We start from the raw sequence: 16,675 nt of genomic DNA, 5'->3' as shown, positions 1-16,675 counted from the left end.
GTATTCGTATAGCCACAGGAGCTTTCCGTTCGTCACCAATACCTAGTATGCTAGTTGATGCAGGAGAGATGCCCCTTGAACTCTATCGCCAGTCATCATTACTTCGGTACTGGTTTAGAGTGCAAAGACTCCCCAAATCTCTGGCATTTGCTGTGGCAAATAGAAATATTTTTAACGGTTTTACGAAAGTCATCCAAGGTATCCCACTCCTTTTAGCTATAGAATTAAACAATTTTAGAGGATACGAATATTAGAAAATTTCCCATTATCCCCGTTGTGTATCCCAGTACTCCTGTCTGGAGGTTACCTGATGTGAAATTCTGTAGGTACTTCAGTGGAGCAAAGAGGGATAAATCTGATGAGGAAATGAGGGCCATATTTTTAGAGCATGTATCAGAGCATGTAGATACAAGTTTTATATTTACTGATGGCTCTAAGTCCAGTGCTGGCGTTGGATATGGAGTTTTTAGCGAATCTTTTAACCGAAGAGGTGCACTTCCTTCTATTGCCTCAAACTTTACAGCTGAATTGTATGGCATCCTAGTAGCACTGGAACATATTACAACACTCCCAGTGTGTAGCTACACAATATTTTGTGACTCCAAAAGTGCCTTACAGTCCCTGGAAGTCTTTAATACTGATCATCCCTTGGTGTTGAAGATCTTGCAGTGGATTTTCTTGCACCAGTATAGAGGGAGCATTGTTTCTTTTTGTTGGGTTCCTGCTCATGTGAACATATCAGGAAACGAAGAGGCAGACAAGCTAGCCAAATCAGCTGCGCAAACTTTGATACCAAGAAAATGCCCTGTTCCATATCGTGATACATTCTATGATATATGGAAATCCATCCAGCAGTTATGGGTACTTCAGTGGGACAGAGTAGGCCCCAATAAAATGAAAGAAATTACTAGTCAGACACACCCTTGGAAATATGACCTAATGCCAAGGAAGTGGGAGGTTGTATTGTGTAGATTACATATTGGCCATACGCGTTTAACTCATGCTATCTGATGGATGGGGAGCTTGAGCCCTTCTGTGACGATTGCTTAGTTCCGCTAACCGTTAGGCATTTGCTGGTTGAGTGTCCCAGTCTGGTGGAACTTAGGAATCGTTTTTTAGGTTATAGTAGTGAAGCAGGGGGTAATTATAGCATGGCAAAACTGTTGGGAGAAAGCGCATGTATTTATAACATTATCTCTTTTATCAAAGAAGCTGGTCTTCTCAAATATATCTGACAGCTGTGCTGTCTTAGTATATACATATTCTTTTTTTTTTTTTTAATAATTTTACGGTTGTGATTAATCACAATTCTTTTTATCGGAATATTATTTTTACTTTTATCAGAAATTTATTTTATTTTCTTAAATCAAATTTATACGTATGTCTCTCATAAAGATAAAGGTATTTTGAATGTTGTATAATATATTATAAAAGTTAAAAGATCACATTTAGTATTCGGTGTCGGTGACCCTGGTAGTTGTGACGCCAGATAACTCTCAATCAATCAATCAATCAATCCCATTTGCAATGTGAAACTCCCCTTTGCAATGTGAAACTTCCCCCTTTGCAATGTGAACCCCCCTTTGCAAATGTGAAACTTCCCCTTTGCAATGTGAAACTTCCCCCTTTGCAATGTGAAACTTCCCCTTTGCAATGTGAAACTTCCCCCTTTGCAATGTGAAACTTCCCCCTTTGCAATGTGAAACTTCCCCCTTTGCAATGTGAAACTTCCCCCTTTGCAATGTGAAACTTCCCCCTTTGCAATGTGAAACTTCCCCCCTTTGCAATGTGAAACTTCCCCCCTTTGCAATGTGAAACTTCCCCCCTTTGCAATGTGAAACTTTCCCCCTTTGCAATGTGAAACTTCCCCCCTTTGCAATGTGAAACTTACCCCCCTTTTGCAAGGTGAAAACTCCCCCTTTTGCAAACCGTTGAAATTCCCCCTTTGCAATGTGAAATTCCCCATTTGCAATGGTTGAAACTTCCCCCTTTGCAAGTGAAACTGTCCCCCTTTGCAATGTTGAAAACTTCTCCCGTAATGCAATGTTGAAACTTCCCCCTTTGCAATGTGAAACTTCCCCCCTTTGCAATGTGAAAACTTCACCCTTTGCCCCAATGTTTTGGAAACTTACCCCCTTTGTTAATGTGAAACTTCCCCTTTAAAGTCAATGTTGAACACTTCCCCCCTTTTGGCAATGCTGGAAAACTTCCCCCCTTTTTGCAACGTGAAACTTCCCCTGAAACTTTATTCCTTTTGCAACTGTGAAACTTCCCTTTGCAATGTGAAATTCCCCTTTTGCAATGTGAACTTAAACCCTTTTGCAAATGTGAAATTTACCCCCGTTGCAATGTGAAAACGTTTACCCTTTGCAATTGTGAAAACTTACCCCCTTTGCAAATGTGAAACTTAAACCCTTTGCCCAATGTTTGAAACTTACCCATTTTGCAATATGAAACTTCCCCTTGCAAGTGAAACTTAAACCCTTTGCCCCCAATTGTTGAAACTTAACCCTTGCATATGAAACTTCCCCTTTTCAATGTGAAACTTCCTTTTGCAATGTTGAAACTTCCCCTTTTGCCCCCCAATGTTGAAATTCCACAATTGCAAAGTGAAAAACTTCCCCCTTGCAATGTGAAACTTTCCCCCTTAGCAATGTGAAAACTTCCCCCTTTGCAATATGAAACTTCCCCCTTGCAATGTTGAAACATTTCAACCCCTTGCAATGTGAAACTTCCCCCCTTTGCAATGTGAAACTTTTCCCCATTTGCCAATTGTGGAAACTTTCGCCCCATTTGCAAATGTGAAACTTCCCCCCAAAATGCCATGTGAAATTTCCCCCCACCCCTTTGCAATGTGGAAATCTTTCCCCCTTGCAATGGAAAAACTTAAAACCCCTTTTGCCCAATTGTGAAAACTTTCCCCTTTTGCAATGTGAAACTTTCCCCCTTTGCAATGTGAAACTTTCCCCCTTTGCAATGTGTAAACTTTCCCCCTTTCGCAATGTGAAACTTTCCCTTTGCAATGTGAAACTCTTTCCCCCTTTGCAATAATGTGAAAAACTTTTCCCCCTTGCAATTTAGCGAAAACAAATTCCCCTTTGCAATGTAAATAAAACTTTCCCCTTTGCAATGTTTGAAACTTTCACTTCGTTTAATGCGAAACCTTTTTCCCCCATTTGCAAATGTGTAACTTTCCCCCCTTTGCAATGTGAAACTTTCCCCCTTTGCAATGTGAAAACTTTCCCATTTGGCAATGTGTAACTTTCCCCCTTTGCAATGTTGAAAAACTTTTCCCCCGCCCTTTGCCAAAATTTCCCCCTTTGAAGAAGAAACTTTCCCACCCCTTTTGCCAATGTGGAATTTCCCCCTTTGCCGGGAAACTTTCCCCCCTTGCAAATGTGAAACTTTCCCCCAGCAATGTTGAAAACTTTCCCCTTTTGCAATTTTGTTAAACCCTTTAATCCCTCCTTTATTTGCAATGTTGAAACTTCCCCACTTTCAATTGAAACCCCTTCTCACCCCTTTGACCAATGTGAAACTTCCCCCTTTGCAACGTGAAACTTTCCCCCCTTTGCAACGTGAAACTTCCCCCCTTTGCAACGTGAAACTTCCCCCTTTGCAACGTGAAACTTTCCCCCTTTGGCAACTTGAAATTCCCCCTTTCCCCTAAATTTCCCCCGCCAATGCTGAACACCCCAAAAACTTATCCGCCCCTTCCCCCTTTGCAATGTGAAAAACTTCCCCCATTGTGCCAATGTGAAACTTTCCCCCCCGCTTGGTGCAACCCCCTTTGAATGAACAAAACTTCCCCCTTTGCAATGTGTTCCCTTTGAATAAACTTCCCCCCTTTTGCAATGTGAAACTTCCCCCTTTTGCATGTGAAACTTTCCCCCTTTGAATTCTGAAACTTCCCCCCTGTACAATGGAAACTTTCCCCCTTTGCCAATGTGAAAATTCCCCCTTTGCCAATGTAAAACTTCCCCCCCTTTGCAATGTGAAACTTTCCCCCTTTGCAACGTGAAACTTTCCCCCTTTGCAACGTGAAACTTTCCCCCTTTGCAACGTGAAACTTCCCCCTTTGCAATGTGAAACTTTTCCCCCCTTTGCAATGGTGAAAACTTCCCCCCTTTGCAATGTAAAACTTCCCCCCTTTTGCAATATAAAAACTTCCCCCACCTTTGGCAACCCGTGAAACCTTCCCCCCTTTTGCAAGTGAAACTTCCCCCTTTTGCAACGTGAAAACTTCCCCCTTTGCAAAGTGTATGAGAAAACTTTTCCCCTTTGCAATGTGAAACTTCCCCCTTTGGCAATGTGAAAACTTTCGCTATTTTTCCCCATGCAATATGAAACTTTCCCTTTGCAATGTGAAACTTCCCCCTTTTGCAATGTGAAACTTCCCCCGCAATGTGAAATTTTCTTGCAATGTGAACTTTTCCCCCTTTGCAATGTGAAACTTTTCCCCCATTTGCAAGTGTGAAAACTTCCCCCTTTGCAATGTGAAACTTTCCCCTTTGTTAAAACCCCTTGCAATGATTGAAACTTTCCATTTGCAATGTGAAACTTATTTCCATTTGCAATGTGAAACTTTCCCCCTTCAAACCCCTTTGCAAATGTGAAAAACTTTCCCCTTTGCCCCTGGAAAACTTTGCAATATTGGAAAATTCCCCCCCCTTTGCAATGTGAAACTTCATTGCAATGAAAAACTTCCCCCTTTGCAATGTGAAACTACCCCCTTTCTTCCCCCTTTGCAAGGTGAGAAACTTCCCCTTTGCAATGGAAACTTCCCCCTTTGCAATGGGAAACTTCCCCCTTTGCAATGTGAAACCCCCCTTTCCCAATTTAAAACCCAATGTGAAAACCCCCCTTTCAATTTCTAACTTTGTTTCAATGTGAAACTTTCCCCTTTGCAATTGAAACTTTTCCCCCTGCCCCGAATGGGAAACGTCTTTGCCCCGAATGTGAAACTTTCCCCTTTGCAATGTGAAACTTTCCCATTTACAATGTAAAACTTCCCCCTTTGCAATGTGAATCTTTCCCATTTACAATGTAAAACTTCCCCTTTTGCAATGTGAAACTTCCCCCTTTGCAATTGGATAATTCCCCTTCTGCAATGTGAAACTTCCCCTCTGCAATGTGAAACTTCACCTTTGCAATGTAAACGTTCCCCATTGCAATGTAAATTTTCCCCATTGCAATGTAAACGTTCCCCATTGAAATGTGAAACTTCCCCTTTGCAATGTGAAACTTCCCCTTTGCAATGTGAAACTTCCCCCTTTGCAATGTGAAACTTCCCCTTTTGCAATGTGAAACTTCCCCTTTGCAATGTGAAACTTTCCTTTTTGCTCTGTGAAACATCCCCTTTTGCAATGTGAAACTTCCCCTTTGCAATGTGAAACTTCCCTTTTGCAATTGGATAATTCCCCTTTTGCAATGCAATGTGAAACTTCCCCTTTGGCAATGCAATGTGAAACTCCCTTTTGCAATGTAAAACTTCCCCTTTGCAATGTGAAACTTCCCTTTTGCAATTGGATAATTCCCCTTTTGCAATGTGAAAGTTCTTCTTTTCAATGCGATTATTCCCCTTTTACAATATGAAAGTTCCCCTTTTGCAATGCAATGTGAAATTCCCTTTGCAATGCAATAATTCCCCTTTGCTATGTGAAAATGCCCCTTTTCAGTGTGAAAATGCCCCTTTTCAGTGTGAAAATGCCCTTTGCAAGGTGAAAGTCCCCTTTGCAATGTGAAAGTTCCCTTTTTTGTGAAAATTTCCCTCTTGTGATAATTCCCCTTTCCAATTTGAGAATTACCCTTTTCATTGTTAAAGCTCCTTTTTATTGTGAAAAATCTCCTTTTCATTGTGAATATTATATATATATATATATATATATATATATATATATATATATATATATATATATATAAACTGAATTTTTCTCCATTTTAAGACTCGTGCTATTATGAATGTTTTTTTAATCATTAAATTGTAATTAAGCAGTTGACTATATGTATATTTCAGAAAATTCAAGATGAAAATTTTTGCTTAGTGTTTTACCTCCTTCGTTTTTCATATTAAATTTGAATCATTTTCAAGTATCTTATTGAGGTATTTCCTGTGCGTAAGTTTTAGGTTGGCTTTAAAAAAAAAATTAAATATCTCCGAATGAACTCGAAAGAGAACTTTTAAGAAAATGTTGAATTTCAGTTCACCGTTGGTATTTTAGTAGAGATGGCGAGGAATTTATGTGTTGAGAGAGAGAGAGAGAGAGAGAGAGAGAGAGAGAGAGAGAGAGAGAGAGAGAGAAGAGGACGCCAGGCTATGACACTCCAATACGGATATGGGGATATCTGGCGCCAGGAGTCTCACAACAGGGCCCTTGTCCATTGCGCGAGGAACCTTCTCCTCCTCCTCCACGGGCTCTGCAGCCGCCCAATCTCGCCCTCGAAGCTCGACCTCAAGTCTCCTCCTCCTCCTCCTCCTCCTCCTCTCCCTCCTCCTCCTCCTCCTCCTCCTCCTCCTCCTCCTCCTCGTCGTCTTTTGATGATTGCTGCCACGCCGTCGTTATCTAAACCTCCTCGTGTGTCAAACGTCTTCGGCAGTGTCCTGCCGAAGTTCTCCTCCGCTATTGTCATCTACAGAGCGATATAAAAACTCCATCAATACTCATTCCGTTCCCTTTCGTATCTTCTCCCCATCGTTCATCTCTGAGGGGGTTTGGGCTCGCCAAGGTTGGTGACTCGCCCAATTTTTAAGCGGGCTGGGGGGGAAGAAGGGGGATTGGGATCCCGAACGTTCTTCAAGCACGTTATACCGGATTTTGAGGGGAAAATGACTCTGGTTGGAGTGCACATGCTACGCGAACGAGGGAAGGAGGGAGGGAGGGAGCCTGGACTTTTTGGGCGGCGGTGACGAACGCCTCAGAAATGTGGATAATTAGGTTTGTCTTACAGAGCGTTGGATCATTGTCGAATAGAAGGCGGCAGCCAGATTATTCGAGTCTTTTAAAGGTCGATCGTCTTCAGTGTAGCTGTGTTGCTGCTGCTGGCGACTGCTTTTGTGGTTTTATTCGGGCAAGTGACACCTCAGTTTCTTACTTGGACAAGTAACTTCGTGGGCAAGTAACGTTTTTGCCTTTTTACGCGGACCGGTCACTTTGTACTTCTCCCCAAGAAGTCCATTCTTTTGCTTGCAGTCTGCTATAATTTTTCAGGCAGGGAACCATTTCATTTTAATTTCGGGGTTTTTAAAAGTGTGCAGAAAGATTGTATTTTTGGAAGCAGATATTTACTTTACACGAGAAAGCAGTTTTTTATTCACTAGACGAAGTTTTATCCACCTTCATTATTATATATGCAAGGACTTATTTTAAAATGTTATTGAGATGGTAAAGCGATTATGCGTAATGATCATACCACGCTGGGAAATGCGTTCGAGGTAAATATCGATACTTGAATTATCGTCCGGAAACTACAGGATGACTTGAGTAGCGTTTTTTGGACAGGAAGTAATAAACGTGACTGAATGCACGCCTTATTCCCGAGCAACGTTCGATGGAGGTAGAGATCATGGAGCCATTGTTGCTGTCCGGTTCTTGTGATAGATATTGTGATGTATGGACAGGGTATGCACTAGTTAAAGTCTTGTGTCTATGAAATCCAAACTTCGAAAAGAAAAAATGTTATTGGTTACACAGAGGTTGATTAGTTCGAGAGTTTTATGTAGGCCGAGGGGAAAATGTTCTTTATATGGTTATAACTTACTCTTTCAAATAAATGAGAGAACACGTCGCAATCAGGAAACTCTTTTTTCAAATAAATGAGACAACTCGTCGCAATCAGGAAGCCGTGTCATTGAATAAACAAGTAATTGAACTTCACTGACAGATGCCACCAATAACGAGCGCCTCAGTGGCGTGGTCGGTATGGTGCTGGTGTACCATCTTGGTGGCCGCGAGTTCGATTCTAGGGCATTCCATTGAGGCGTGAGATATGTATTTCTGGTGATAGAAGTTCACTTTCGACGTACCGGTTCGGAAATCACGTAAAGCCGTTGGTCCCGTCTGAATAACCACTGGTTCCATGCAACGTTAAAACACCATACAAACAAACAAACAAGCCACCAACAGCGAAAATGAAGAATAAAAGAGATTACGATTATAAACTACAAACAATGATAAGAAGTGAGTACACGATAGAGTATTTGGTATTTGTGTTCTAGTTTACGTGCGTCGTTCTCGAAGCTGTTGCCAGTTTTCGCTTGTCAAAATTTCTTATTTATCTTAGACGCAGTGTCGTCTTGTTTTAGCGTAGCTTAGCAACATTTGCCGGCTGCTTTACGGGATGGAAATACTTTTGCTGGCATCATACAGGTCTAATTGAAAAAAAGGGGGGGGGGGGGGAAGTGTGTGGGGGGGGGGAAGCGTAGTGTTGGTCTTAGTCTGAAAAATAGCTTTAACTTATTAATGACATGTCCAGCTCATCTACATATCAAAATCATCTCTATCCTATTTACGTACAGACCTTCCTAAACTTGTAATGCTATTTTTTCGCCATTTTTCCAACTGACTTGATATTTATTTTAGACCTTTAGGAGTTTTTAGAGCAAGGGATAATAAAACTCCATTTAATGTGTTGAGAAACCCTCATGTTCTGTGCGGTAGATGTATAATACAGCGGTTATGAGCTCACAAATAATTTATTACTATACCTCCTGTTTTTGCATCGTGAATGACAAAATTACTTAAGAAATCGTTCATGCAAAAGATGGAAAATTGATATAGGTATACGCACATTCTTATTCATCTTCCTCTTCCTGCATTATTATTATTATTATTATTATTATTATTATTATTATTATTATTAGTAGTAGTAGTAGTAGTAGTAGTAGTAGTAGAAGTAGTAGTAGTAGTAGTAGTAGTAGTAGTAGTAGTAGTAGTACACACTGCGTTGTACGTGATTTTATACAATTATTATCACTGGTTAGATTTTTAAATTTAAGCCTCCTGCGATATGCGCGCGCGCGCGAGAGAGAGAGAGAGAGAGAGAGAGAGAGAGAGAGAGAGAGAGAGAGAGAATTTTCCTGTATGTGATTTGCAGGAATTTTTAGTCTTTGGGGAATTACTTAGGGCAGCCGTCAGTCTTTGCACTACCAAATGCTGAGAGAGAGAGAGAGAAGAGAGAGAGAGAGAGGCGAGGAGAGAGAGAGAGAGAGAGAGAGAGAGAGAGAGTCTGTCTTCCACTTGAACGTCAAGTGGTTTCGTTTCATTGGCAAAGTTTTCTCTTTGATAAATTAACTTTTTGATGATAATGATGGCGGTGTTCTGAAGGTGCCGGGTGAATGGTCGGGTGGAGGGAGTTTGGGGGTATGGGGCCAGGATAGTAGATTGAGGGGGGAGAGGTTGTGGGGGGGGGGGGTGTAGAGTTCGGTTGTGATGTTTCCTTCTTTGTTTGTTGTTTGATTACGTCTCTCTCTGTCTACTCCATTCATTCAAGTCCACCTCATTCACAGACCCCGACCCCCATTTCAGTGACCTCTTCCGTCCCTGTCGTAAAAGCAATTTTATCATCTTAAGTACAGGAAGTCTTCTGAGGGAACCCCTTTCACACAAACCTGTTAAAAGTTGTGCAAGCCCTTTGAGAAAGAGGGAGGGGGGGGGGGGGGGATCAGAGGAGAGAGAGAGAGAGAGAGAGAAATGGCAATTTAGTAGAAATTTCTAGGGGTCTTCATCGAAGAAAACATACAAAAGACTTTGGGAATACGTATTACTAATGTGTAGATGTTGAGAAGTGCTTGTCTGTGATCAAGGACTAAGGGTTATGTCAATAATTGCAGGTGGGCAGAATCAGGGCTAGTAATTCTCTCTCTCTCTCTCTCTCTCTCTCTCTCTCTCTCTCTCTCTCTCTCTCTGTTAACAGGCTCCTTAACGGTAAAAACTATTTGACCGGTAATTTGTTCAACTTCAAAATAATAAATTTCTCTCTCTCTCTCTCTCTCTCTCTCTCTCTCTCTCTCTCTCTCGTTTACAGGCTCATGAATGGCAAATGTTCCTTTAGTAGGCTAAATCTCACCCTCCGAATCCCAGAACAAATCAGCTATTGTAGTTAATTGTCCTAATTCAGTTTTAGAGTTCATGTGACTATTTGAATCGGAATCTTTTTACGTAGGTGGTTAGTGCCTTCAGTGCTCCTCATGCGGTGTACTGTAGCATTACTTACGGTCTTTGCAGCGTGCCTGCGGCCTCTAGCTGCAACCCATTTCATTCCTTTTACTGTACCTCCGTTCATATATATCTTTCTTCCATCTTACTTTCCACCCACTCGTAATGATTAATTCACAGTGCAACTGCTTTGAGGTTTTCCTCCTGTTACACTTTTCACACCTTTTACTGTAAATTTCCGTTTCATACGCTGAATAACCTCATAGGTCCCAGTGCTTAGCCTTTGGCCTAAGCTCTAGATTCCTTCCATTATGCTTTTCGGAAGATCTCTTTCTATGGGGACCGAATCATGTTACGGCATTGACGTCTATCTGTTGTTGTTGAAGATTAAGCAGGCCTTATGCCAGCACGGGCTCTTGCTCATAGAGCAGCCCGTAGGTTAAAGGTCCCATATACTGAAAGAATGTCTGAGCAATTGTCCTTTCGACACACACACACACACACACACACATCTTCGCACCGAATTAAGTCTGAACAAAGATCTTGTCACAAGAAATGGCATCATCTCTAGAAGAGACACGAGCGCGATAGCGTTATATCGACAGACAAACCCATACATTGAACGATCTGTTTATGACAGACTTGAGTCGCAAGCCAGCAACCTGGTCGTGACAAGTTCCCGCTGAGATCCGCCCACTTTTGCATTCAGACAAGCCCATACGCAGTGCAGTCGTTCAGACAATCGTTCAGTGTATGGGAACCTTACGTCTTTCTGTCAGTTCTCTTATCTGCTCTGGTCCCTTTCCACCGTTACATTCACAGAAGGTCTGACCGTCATCTAAGGATAATGATAACGTATGGTTAAGTCCTCAGTGGGTGGTAGGGTATACTGTACGAAATGTTTTCCTAGAATCGTTTTTACATCCTAGAATTATTTTTTTCCATCTTCAAACCACCCGTGAGGGGTTAGTGTCGTAAGTGCGCATCACGTGGTTCACTGTAGGCATTACTAAAGGGACTAGCTGCATCCACTTTTTATCCTTTTACCTCCATTCTAAGCGGATGAATTTTTTAATCCTTTGAACCTTTACCTCCATTCAAAGATTTTTTCGCCATTATTTTGCTGTCCAACCACTCTAACTCCCGTTTCATTGTCTTAAGTGGCGATTGTCTGAAAGTGTTCCTGTGCTTTGCTTGACTTACGTGCATATAGATGTGTGCATTGCCTACTTTTTTCTTGCCATTTTACGTAATGATCCACTGCCCTCAGACATTCATTAGACTCGATGTCGTGATTCCACAAATTTTTAACTAATTACGTATGCAAGAATCAATATAGTTTTAAGCATTTTTCTTTCACTCTTAACAAAATTATTTTTGAAAGCACTAGAAGACACTTTTCCATGATATATATATATTTTTTTTAGGGCTACACTTGCATCTTTCAAAATCGCTCGTGCATCTTTCAGAATCACGTCCGGGTTCTTCAATGGCTGCTCGAGAAACCGATGCGTGAAAGAATAGTCTAATCAGGAAGAATTAGGTATCATTTTAGTAATTTTGGTTTACAGTAATTTTGGTTAACAGATATTGGATGTCCATTCCTGGAGCCTGCCCGTCTTTTAATTTTTGATACGTGGAACGCTAGAACTATAGTAGATTCACATCAACGGTGCATTTGATGTCTAGGTTCAGTCCCTTACGACGCTCCTGATTGGCTGTTGATAAGCCCGTCACAGGGCTGGAAACACTCTCTTTCGAGAGTTCACATAGACAGGGTGTATGTTCCACCTCTCTTGAGGGATACTTTTTTAAAGACTTATCCCTGAGGAGAGATGGCGCATAGATCCTACCCATGTGAACTCGAGAGAGAGAAGTTTCCAGGCCTATGATTGGCTTATCTACAGCCAAGCAGGAGCGTCGTAAGGAACTGGTCTGGACATCACATGAACGGTTGATGTGAATTTACTATAGTACTATATTCTGTTTTTTTCCATCTGTCCATCCGCCTGTGGTGGTCGTGCATGGTAACGCTGCGTCCCGGGCTTTAAATAGTTACGCTATGCGTAAGGTTTAGGTAAATAAAAGGATATCTCTTGGTGTACATTTGCAACTGAAAAGTGTTTTAAATGCGAATTACACCGTTAATATTCGAAATAGGATATTATTTAAAGCCCCGGACGCAGTGTTACCATACGCAAACACCACAGGCCGATGGACAGATGGATTAATCCTGATACTACGTAGTCTCACGGGGAGTGATGATCCCGTGAGCTAACACTGGGGCTACAAGAGCTTGATACTTGTTGGGTAGTGGGATCAGTATTATAAATTGCTCGGCAAGATGCTAAACCGATTTTGAGAATAAGTATTTAACTTATTCTGAGCCCATCTTTAAAAAGAGGAGCTCATGGTAGAAATTTGGTGTTGGTGGAGACTAGATATTAATTCGGGATATTAAGTGTTGAAATGAAGCAGCGCATTAAGACAGTGGTGGTTCCCAAAACTGACCATACCAAGCCCCCCCTCCCCCCCCCCAGATATGACGAAACCCACAGCTGGGCAGGGGACCCAGCCAATCAAAAAGTTATCATTACCATACCGGAATACCCAGTACAACGTAGTACATTTAATATTTGCACATTCCTGCACAAAGTAAGAAATATTATATATATATATATATATATATATATATATTATATATATGTATATATATATATATAAAGGTTTTTGCCACGAAGGAAAAAATGAAAAAGCGAGATAGCCGAGTACTTTCGGTCTTGTTCCGACCCTTTTTCAAGTTTTCCTTCGTGGCAAAAACTTTATTTATACATAGCATCACGTTTGATATACTTCGTGATTCAAGTTATTCATATTATAATATATATTATTATATATAAATAATAATATATATATATATATTATATATATATATTTATTATTATACATTTAATACAAAGTAAAATTGATGAAAAGTAAAAAAAAATTTCTGGAGTCGAAATTAAATATTTTCAGGGTCGATATCCCCCCCCCCCCAGGGCCTTCTCCTCGTTCCCCTAGGGCTTACTTCTGGACCTCAGGGGTCCGCGGACCCCAGTCTTGGACGTGCCCCTGGGAACCACTACGTTAGGATATTACGGTAAAATTAAGTTCAAAATTCCAGTTACATTATTGCTGCATCTCTCCCACAGATTACGTATAAATGATAATACTCTCCAGATTTCTAACTTAGATTTTATTAGTTTACTGAAAAGAAAACTATTGTGCCTGCTTTGTCTGTCCGTCCGCGCTTCTTTCTGTCTGCTCTCAGATCTTAAAAACTGCTGAGGCTAGAGGGCCGCAAAGTGATATGTTGATCATCCACCATCCAGTCATCAAGCATACCAAATTGCAGCCCTCTAGCCTCAGTATTTTAATTGAGGTTAAAGTTAGCCATAATAGTGTGTTTGGCAATGATATAGGCCAGGCCACCACCGGGACGTGGTTGAAAGTTTCATGGGCCGCTGCTTATACACCATTCTGCCGAGACCACCGAAAGATAGAGATATATTTTCGGTGGCCTTATTATACGGTTTACAGAAAACTCGATTGCTCCGAAGAAACTTGGTGCGTGCATTTTTTACTTAAATTTTCTGTAGACGTCGAATTCGTTCTATTGTACTGTGGCTCAGGTGATTTTTACATATTTAATATTTGTCGTGTCATTATAATTTTTAATTAGTTTATTTTTTTGGAGTGTTATTTTTCTAAGAAAATAGTGCTGGCTATTATTATTATTATTATTATATTATTATTATTATATATTATTATTATTATTATTGATTATTATTGTTATTATTATTATTATTATTATTAGAAAGCAGACCCCTCTAAAGCATACTTTATTAAAAGTAATGGCTACCTCAGCAGTGTTACGCTTTTAGAGATCCTTCTCTCTTTTTCGAAAAGCGGCTTTCTAAGTATACTTCTTCAATAGAGAAGACTCTCTACAAACGGCGTAACGCTGCTGAAGTCGCCATTATTATTATTATTATTATTATTATTATTATTATTATTATTATTATTATTATTATAATAATGCCAATCCATGAATAGCCTTAAGGACGAAGAATGGTTTCCTCTGTCGAATGGACGAGAGGGGCTCTGAAGAAGAAGAAGAAGAAGAAGAAGAAGAAGAAGAAGAAGAAGAAGAAGAAAGAAAGAGAGACTTTGCAGCTTGATAAGGTTCTTAAGGATATGGTTCGGTCGTGGAGTGTTTTTAGTGAAAGAGCCCTGTTTGTATGTGTGAAGTTGGTTTGTGTGGTTTGATATTGTCGGGGGGGGGGGGGGGGGGGAGGAGAGACCTAGACCACTGGGGGGGAACTGGGTTGTCTGGGAGGGAGGGGAAGGGGGGGGAGGGGGAAAAGGAGGGGGAGGTTTTTTAGTTCGGGGGGGGACGGTCTGAAGGAGTGGAGAGAGAGAGAGGAAGAGGGGAGAAGAGGGGAGGGAGGAGGAGTTTTAAGACGGACTCATTGAGAGTGGAGAGAGAGAGAGAGAGAGAGAGAGAGAGAGAGAGAGAGAATGATTTGGCGAGCTGGTGGTAGCTCCCCTGTTGACGGTGCTAGTATGACTCTGGTGGTGCCCTGGGCGAGAGTGCCCCGCTGAGTGACCGGGAAATAGTTCCCTCAGTGGCACTCCAGATAGAGAGTGCCTAAGAGTGCCTAGAGCTCAATGAAGGATTGGATCACTTGATGGCTCGTTTTTGAAAGTGTGCCGAACATTCGTCGCGAGTGACTGGTAATAATTCGGCCTTTGGAAAAATTTTTTGATGGAAAATTTTTTTTTATGAATTTTCATTTTTCTGTCTTAAATTTTGAGGGCTATATTGAAAAAATGCTTATGGTGACCACGTGATAGTTTTATTGACCGGTGTATAAAGTGGTGGTTTCCGTCAGAAACGAACGTATCATTGTTTACGTTGTGCTGTATATTGGGAGATTTAAGAAAGAGATTTTGTATGCTAACTCCGTGTACTTGTGTAAGTCACGCTGTTGAATTGATGACAGTGATTGCAATATGGAAAAGCTCTCCTGTGATTTTTGGGGTTTTTATTTACAGTCCCGTCGTAGCCCGACGCCGAGCTGCCTGTAAATTCCCATTTGGAATTTGTAGCGTTTGCTGCATATTGTTTATTTATGTAATAGAATTTGGTCGTTGGAAACGTGGAATTTTTTTTTTTTTTCCCGTGTTAATTTTTTTTTTTGGGGTCCGTACATGAAACTGATAATTTTTTGCTTGGAGGTTTTTTTTTTATTTCATCAAAGCTGCAAATCTCTCCTCTCTCTCTCTCTCTCTGGTTATCACCAGTCGCCGAAGACAAACAAATATCTGGGCAGTAAACGAACGCACAGATAAGATTAGATAAAATGGTGACGTGGACGCTTTAAATATTATCTATTATCGAAGATTCGGTAAGACATTTTATCAAAATAATTGGCTTTAGGCCACTTTTTCCTCGATTCTAGTCGCTAGGAAATAAGGTTACTGTGTGTCACCATTCTTGAGAGTTACGACACCTGCTGGATTACGATATGGCACGTTTTATTTAAAGTTAATATGGGTTATGGCTATTGGAAAGTCTTCTAGTTGGATTAGGTTTATGATAAGTGTATTTTTTTTTTTTTTAGGATATAGTACACCTAAATGTTGGGTAAGAAAGTGGTGTACCCTGAGGTCGGGGTCGGGGTAGGGTCATGCCGCCTTTATGTAAGGTAAGCTTTGAGGGGTTAGGTTATTGTACTCAGATGTTAGGCGAACTTCGAACCCAGGCTTTTGGCCAATCTGCCACTTGGTTGGGAAGATACGTTTTATCATTCATTGCAATATTCCCTTTTGGGTGTGATTTATTCCCAATGTATAGTTTATTCGGTATGCAAGTTATATTCTGTCATAATATTTGTAAGAATGAGAATTTTATATTTATATATAACATTGTATAGTATATACAATAATTATAGTATATATACACTATTATCAGGCCCCTCTTGAGAGATATAGGTAATCGGTGTTGATAAGAAACAGGACCATGTGACAGCCCCCTTGTGGTATACAATTCATCATAATTCCCCCTCCCCCTCCCCCTTCCTTCCCCTTTCCCCCTTCCCCCTTCCTCCCTGCCCATCCACCATTTCTTACGTCAAATGCCTTCGACTTTTTTTTTTTTATTGATAAGCTTATGTTATTTGGATTACGAATGTTGTGGTCAAGTTACGTTTATTTGCCGCGTATGACTATTTTTATGAAGTCTTTGGTCAAACTATAGACTGCCCTCTCTCTCTCTCTCTCTCTCTCTCTCTCTCTCTCTCTCTCTCTCTCTCTCTCTCTCTCTCTCGTTTCCTTAATATCGTCCTCATTATACCATCCAGCGTATGTCCCCTCCCCCACCCCCTTCTTCCTCTACCTCGTGGTATCTCCTCCTCCTCCCATCTGACCCTGATTGACCTCGGTGCCCAGCCGGTTCGAGGTTTTTGCGTCCAGTTGTT

At 41.0% G+C, this 16,675-nt stretch overlaps 1 protein-coding gene across 14 annotated transcripts in view; it reads left to right on the top strand.

The window, feature by feature from the left end:
- The window catches only part of LOC135209052 (protein bicaudal C homolog 1-B-like), a 167,447-nt gene that overhangs the window by 86,426 nt on the left and 64,346 nt on the right, over positions 1 to 16,675 (top strand). For 3 of the 14 annotated variants that reach the window (XM_064241621.1, XM_064241620.1, XM_064241616.1), the window contains exon 1: positions 14,758 to 14,930. The exons of the other annotated variants lie outside the window; for them this stretch is intronic. The gene's annotated coding sequence lies outside the window, so the exon portion shown is untranslated. Of the gene's footprint in view, positions 1 to 14,757; positions 14,931 to 16,675 lie in introns of those variants that run through there. 14 annotated transcript variants of the gene reach the window in all.

Source organism: Macrobrachium nipponense, chromosome 37, assembly GCF_015104395.2.
Source record: "Macrobrachium nipponense isolate FS-2020 chromosome 37, ASM1510439v2, whole genome shotgun sequence".
Taxonomy (NCBI): Eukaryota; Metazoa; Arthropoda; class Malacostraca; order Decapoda; family Palaemonidae; genus Macrobrachium; species Macrobrachium nipponense.
Note: the sequence above shows the minus strand (reverse complement) of the source record. Positions and strands in the feature narration are given on the sequence as shown.